At 26.4% G+C, this 7,408-nt stretch overlaps 1 long non-coding RNA gene across 1 annotated transcript; it reads left to right on the top strand.

The window, feature by feature from the left end:
• The first annotated feature begins 4,103 nt into the window (after positions 1-4,103).
• Positions 4,104-7,108, top strand: LOC150036853 (uncharacterized). The gene is made up of 2 exons (XR_016529027.1): positions 4,104-4,642; positions 4,878-7,108. It is a non-coding gene; the product is annotated as an uncharacterized LOC150036853 (long non-coding RNA).
• Positions 7,109-7,408: the final 300 nt, after the last annotated feature.

The following is a 7,408-nucleotide window of genomic DNA, read 5'->3' as shown; positions in this document are numbered from 1 at the left end:
ATGAAAAAAAATTATTTATAGCTTGTTCATTCGGAATAGAGAATGACATAAACTGATCCTGATGGTTCTAGATTAGGATGTCTATATATTATTTCTAACTGATTTGTTCTCATATCTACACTAAGTGACATCCCAACCATCTAAAGCCCCCACTTGGTGGTTGGTCATAATCAACTTCATCAATACCATCAATCATATTACCATTTGTAAACAACATAAATCCGCCATTTTCTAAAGAAAAAAAAGACAATACATTACTAATTGTTTTACTAATTATCAAACTTAAACAAAAACAAATCACAATAAAAATCACAATAAGAAATATATGTAAGAAATATATTAAAAAATCACAATAAAAATCCCAATAAGGTAAACTTTTAAAAACTATTTTTCAAAGTTAATACTAAAAAAATATTAAGGTTTTTAAACTATAAACATCACATTTTTAAACATAACAATAAATTAAACTTTTTAGAACTATTTTAAACTATATTTTCAAAGTTAATACTAAAAAAATCAAATATCATAAGAAATATATTAAAAAAATCACAATAACTTTATATTAAACTAAAAATATTAAAGTATAAACATCAACTTTTTAAACATAACAATAAATTATACTTAAATACAAACAAAAACAAACAAAATATAAATAAGATTAACATGGTAGGTATAACATAATATAAATAAGATTAACACTAATAACAACTACTAAACTTTTTAAAATGCAATAATACTAAAAGAATAACACCAATACTAACAAAATCTAATATTATTTAAAATGCAGAAAAAAAAACATTAACATGATAGGTATAATATAATATAAATAAGATTAGTAAAATATATAGAGAAAGAACTACTAACATCAATATGTAAATATTATTGAATTCAACAACTACTAAAAAATTAACATGATAGATCTATTAAATATAAAAAAACTAGTAATAAATAAGTAGTAAACTCACAAATTTAATAGTGGTTTTACTTTTTTTTTCCCTCAAAGTAACAATAGTCTCTCGTTTCTTTGCTATTTGTTATTTGGCAACAAAAAGCATGCAAAAAACAAAATATTATGAAAATATGGATCTACAACAAAAACTATGAAAAAAAAAATATTATTAGAATATAGAAATTTTGTTAACGTTACCTCTTTTCTGTTATTTGTTTCCCAAACAACAACAAAAACTATAAAAAGAATATAATAGTATGAGAATAGGAACAAAATTTACAATTATTTAAAAAAAAATTGAAATTTTGTATAGTAAATGTACAAACCTCACAATTTGATGGACGAATGTGGGGAAGAAGGAAATTTAGAACAAAAAAGGAAGTGATATTTTATAAGTTTTTGAAAGAGAAGAGAAACCGACGGATAGCAAAATTTTTTAGAAGTTTTTGGAGGAGAAGAAGATGGGCAGTAGGAAGAAGGCAGAGAGCAATCAGATAACAAAGAAGGTAGAGAGCAATCGGATAACGAAGAATGCAAAATATAATTGTGATTTGAGAAGTGGAAGGGGGGCTTAAAAGCCTGTAAGTCGAGTTTTCAAAACTCAACTCACGGATTAATTTGAGCGTTGGGAATTAAAGAGGGAATCAGAGAGCGTTGGGAAGGTGTAAGTTTCTGGCGCTGATGGGACGAATCGCTGACCATGCAAAGCGCTTTAATTAGGTCGATGGTTGAACCCTCGACTTGTTCTTTAATTATTTTTAGGTCGAGGGGTTCAACCCTCGACATAATATTTTAAACTTTTTCCAAATCTCGAAATCTTCAAAACAACTACAAATCTCTAAATACTTAAAAAAAAAAAACCCTATTTCCCTAAATAGTTTTCCAAACTACGATATTTTAAAAAAAATGTCCTTCAACAACTATCATCTGATTTTCTTTTGCATTTATAGATAAATTTAAACAAATGCAATATTTATAGTTCATTACTAATTTTTTCACTCTAACTCAACCCCTTTTTCATCGATCATAAAAATTCTTTTTTCTTTTTTTTTTTTTTAAAAATTAATTCACTCTGTTAGTTCTTCTGAATGAGACAATCGATTATTTTTAGGATATTATGTAATAATAATTACAATAGAATAGAATGATCAAAGAGGTTACATGTATATACATAGTATTATTAAAAACATTATTCTACCGAAAGAAGAAATAAATATTACTAAGATGGGTACATGACACTCTTTTCTTTTATCACTCATACTCTTTGATTTTCTAAAATCACCTTTATATATTAGGTTGGTTTTGTGAATATGTTAGTTGAGATTATGGAGTTGGTTTCATTTATTTATAGAAATCAATAATAAAAAAAAAAAATCTCAAATAGCATCCAAAAAACATATAACTCCATCACCATTATGTATATCAACCTCAATGTTAAAGGTTCGAGAATCTCGTTCTCACACTCAACTAAAAAAATAATTTAAAAAATCAGTTTGACCTTAAACAGGTTAAGTTGCATCAATTTTGATTCTAAACTTTCAATTTTATCAATTTCAACCGTAAACTTAACACAAGTGTTGCAGTTTTAACCGTAATATTTTTTTTAAAAAAAAGTTACAATTTTAATCATCTAATAAGTTTTTAAGGATAAATTGGAGGTAGGAGATTTGATGCTCGAACCTCCTGATTCTCAACACATATACATGTAAGTTGAGCTAAACTCTTGTTGGCTAATCATCATAAGTTATTGTTCCAACTATCCTTAAAACATATTCTCTTACGCATTTATAAATGTATAGAATGCAAACTTCCATACAATATGAAATTGAACATTTTTTTTAGAGACGACCAACGTTGCAGTAGTAATTTTTTTAATATTATTTAATTATTAATTTATATGTTGGTCAAACTTATTTTTTATAAACTTTTATTTTATTAAAATTAATGAGAGTGAAGATTTTTATTTTTATTTTATTTTCATTAGTCGGTAAATTAGTTGAAATTGAATCTAGTGTTAACATTGCAAAACTTATGTAAGTTAAGATCAAAATCGATGAAATTGAAAGCGTAGGATCCGAATTGATTCAACATGATAAACAAATTATGGTCAATATTTGATGTTTAAAAAACCAAAAAAATTGAAACCAAGAAAACTATGAGCAGTTCTGATTAATTATGACCAGAGTGTTAGTTCTTATCAAATCAATCACTTTTTTGGGGGATAAATTCTGTAGTAAAAGTCTAAGGACAGTTTGCTTAAAAGATGAGAAAAATAATTATTATACAAAAAGCTAATTAACTCCTTAAATCTTACCAAGTTACCAACCCATAGTTTAAAAGTAGAGTACAACAAAAAAAAAAAATAATAAAAAAAAATAAAAAAACTGACAAATCCAAATCAATTCAAACTGATCCAATCATTTGGTTTGATTTTTTGATATAAACTTGGATATATTGATTTGTATTTCGAGAAAACTAGAAAAATTGTTTAATATCAAATTTTTATTTGAAAAACCAATAAAAATTGAACTGATTCAATGATTTATATATACACCCTTGAAAATAAACTATTCATTACGAATTCTTTGATATTTTAATTATTATGGTGCATGTATATTTGATGTTTAGATAAAAGACCAATTATATCGAATATGTATGTTTTTATTTAGAAAAATGGAAAAAAAAACCAAAAAATGTCAAAATTCAATTTATAAAAAAAGAAATAGACTAAAATTTAATTTAAAATGAGCAAAAATGAGCGATTTAAAACAAAGTGAAAATAAAAATAAAAAAATTGGAAGAAAAGAAAAAATACCAAAAACCAAGAATCAAACTGATAATAAATCGATCCAAATAAAATCAATTCATTAGTTTGGTTGTCTTAGACATAATTTGTAATGTGGTATATTATATTAAGTTCATTACAAATATATAAAGAGGTTTGTTTTTCTTTTTTTAAACTAGCTGGTTGAGTTGGTGGGGAAAGGGACGGCTAACAAATCCTTAATACACAGTTTTATTTTCTATTCTATAAAAGTCCAATTCCCTTTAAACTCCATCCATTTTATTACTAATTAAGTTTATATTAACTATATATATCAACTGCTTACTACTACCCCTTCCCCTCTTTTATTCATCCAAACAAATTAAATAATTAGTCATAAAAAATTAGGGTTAAAGTAATTAATTAAAATAATTGCACCATCAACTTCGAGTTCCAACCTCTCTATAAATATGAAGCTCTTAGTGTGTTCTTCTTCTTCATTGCTTAGCAACTCTTAAAGTCCTCTCATTGCTGAATTTCCAAGCAATTCTCTCTTTAATTCTCTTACTTTTTTATTGCATATTTTTCTTTTCTCCCAAAGATGCATTCAGTTCAGTTACTTCGTATTGCATATTTCATCTTAATTTCTCTATAAGTCTCTCTATTAGTAGCATTATTCTGTTTAATTCTACCGTGTCTTTAGATGGTACAGGAGATTTTAGAGCTATTAGTGATGCAATATCTATGGCCCCAAATAATAGCAATTCTAAGTTTTATAATAACGTAAAGCTAGGAATGTATAACGAACAAGTCAAAATTCTGAGTGAAAACGTTTACAGCATTTGGAGGAGCCGATGCAAATTCTACCATTATTGTTGATAATTGAAGCAACCGACATGGTTTTGGAACCTACGATTCAACCACTTTCAGTAAGCACTCTAATTTTTCTTTTCCTTTTTTTTTATTCTTCTTTAATTTTAATTAGGCTTTTTAATTAGAAAAGTATTCATCTTCCTTTGGTCCACTGTGCATAGCAATTGCAATTTGATAGCTGACAAAAAAAAAAGTTAAGAAAATTATTCAAGAACTTAGTAATTACTGTTTTAATGATTCAAATAATAATAATTGTATGTTGATTTATTTATTTATTTTTCTTTTTTCCAGCTGTGAATGTAATAATTTTATGGCAATATCCATCACATTTGAAAATTCAACTAGAGCATAGAATGGACAAGGAGTTGCAATTTTAAATAATGCAAACCAAACTATGTATTATAATCAAGATTCTTAGGATTTCAAGATACATTATACGTACAAAAATATAAGATATTCTTAAAAGAATGTTAAATTTATGGAACATATAATTTTATATTCGGAGGTGGACTTGTAGTGTTCCAAGATTGCAACATATATGCAAGATTGCTAAACATAACTACTAGAATTACTACACAGTCTAAAGAAGCAAAAGGTCAAACTACTGGGTTTTGCTTTCAGAATTGTAGTGTGATGGCATCTCCAGAGACTGGGCCAATAAACGAAAGTCGTGACTTTGATGTTTATCTCGGCCGGCCTTGGAGAGATTATGCAGCAGTAGTTTTCATGGTATACCGAGTATAATAATAGTGGTCTAGGTGCGAATTTATTTGGAAGAGTAAAATGGCCAAACATCCATGTTATAAATAAATCAACCCAAGCCCGTACTTACACCGTAAGAATATTCATTGATGGAAATACATGGTTACTTGAAATCGGTGTACCATTTAGATTAGATCTATAGTTTTAAATTTATTAATGTGTGGCCAATGTATTTCTTGATGATCAGTAAAAACTTGTAAGTACTTTGGTGACTCTGTTATAGCACTTTCTCATACTCGTTTTTGGATTCAACTTCTCTAATTCTAAGATTTTCTCTAACTAAATATTAAAAATTCTTCAAGTTTGTCCTATATTTTATTTATTTTTAATGTGTATTCCTTGCTTTTATGAATTGGTTTATGCAATTAGTACATAACATACATACTCATACTATTACTAGGTTGCATTAATTGTAGTGCATGCGTTTTCTATAGAAAAGTTTACCAAATTTATCAAATGAGTTATTCTTTTTTCGCCTCCTATATATATAAATAGTTTCACATTATATATATAAACTTTATTATTTAATTTAAATCGATTATTGGAATTTTTTGTTTCTATAATTTTTCTAGGAGTATTTTTGGACATTGATATTTCATCGTTATTCTATAGACATTTCTTTAAATTGAGACAACGACATTCTAAATCTTATTTGAACCTTGTTATTTTGGATTTTTTTTTGTTTTTTAAATTTTCTTGATTCAAAACATCTTGCTATATATATATAGTTATTTTTGTGAATGCATGTAGTTTTACAATTTATTTAGTTTATAAATTAAGTTCATCTCCAAAATTGGATACAATTTCTTTTGTTGAAATTTAAACTATAAAAAATTGTGATTAAGTGTATGAATCGCATTTTCCAATACATTATGGTTTTCTCATGTGTCTTTCATTTAATACTTAATTCTAATTTTAGATTATTTCATATTTACTTCCAATTTTAGATGTCTAATAATAATAATTTTTATTATTTAATTTGTGTATGACAGAATTTCATGTATCAATAATTATTTTAACTGATTAAAAAAGGAAAAAGAAAACGCGTGCACTGCAATTATTGCAACTTAGTAATAGTATGAATATGTATGTTATGTACTAATTGCATAAACCAGTTCATAAAAGCAAGGAATACACATTAAAAATAAATAATAAATAAAATAAAGGACAAACTTGAAGAATTTTTAATATTTAGTTAGAGAAAATCTTAGAATTAGAGAAGTTGAATCCAAAAATCAGTATGAGAAAGTACTATTACAGATTCACCAAAGTACTTACAGGTTTTACTGATCACCAAGAAATATATTAGGGCACACATTAATAAATTTAAAACTATAGATCTAATCTAAATGGTATACTGGTTTCAGGTAACCTTGTGTTTCCACCGATGAATATTTTTACGATGTAAGTACGAGCTTGGGTTGGTTTATTTATAACATGGAAGTCAGACCCTTTTTCTCTTCCAGATAAATCCATTCCTAGACCTCTATTATTAAACTTGGCATACCATGAAAACTACGTTGCGAAATCTCTCCAATGCCGGCCAAGATAAACTTCAAAATTACGAGTTTCATTTATTGGTCCAAGCTCTAGAGAAGCCATCTCACTACAATTCTAAAAGCAAAACCCATTAGTTTAGTCTTTTGCTTCTTTAGACTGTGCAGTAATTGTAATAGTTATGTTTAGCAATCTTGCATATATGTTGCAATCTTGGAACACTACAAGTCCACCCTGAAATATAAAATTAACCGTTTCATATATTTCACATTCTTTAAAGAATATCTTATATTTTTGTACGTATAATGTATCTTGGAATCCTAAGAATCTTGACTTATAATATACAGTTTGGTTTGTATTATTTAAAAATGCAAATGTTTGTCCATTTTCTGCTCCAACTGAATTTTCAAATGTGATGGATATTGCCATGAAATTGTTACCATTCACAATTGTGAAAAAGAAAAATAAATAAATAAATCAACATACAATTATTATTATTTGAATCATTAAAACAGTAATTACTAACTTCTTGATTAATTTTCTTAAATTTTCTCTGTCACCTA

This window comes from Benincasa hispida, chromosome 4 (assembly GCF_027475165.1).
Source record: "Benincasa hispida cultivar pf3 chromosome 4, pf3_genome.v1.1, whole genome shotgun sequence".
Lineage (NCBI taxonomy): Eukaryota > Viridiplantae > Streptophyta > Magnoliopsida > Cucurbitales > Cucurbitaceae > Benincasa > Benincasa hispida.
The sequence above is the reverse complement of the archived record's forward strand: the minus strand, read 5'-3'. Positions and strand labels throughout refer to the sequence as shown.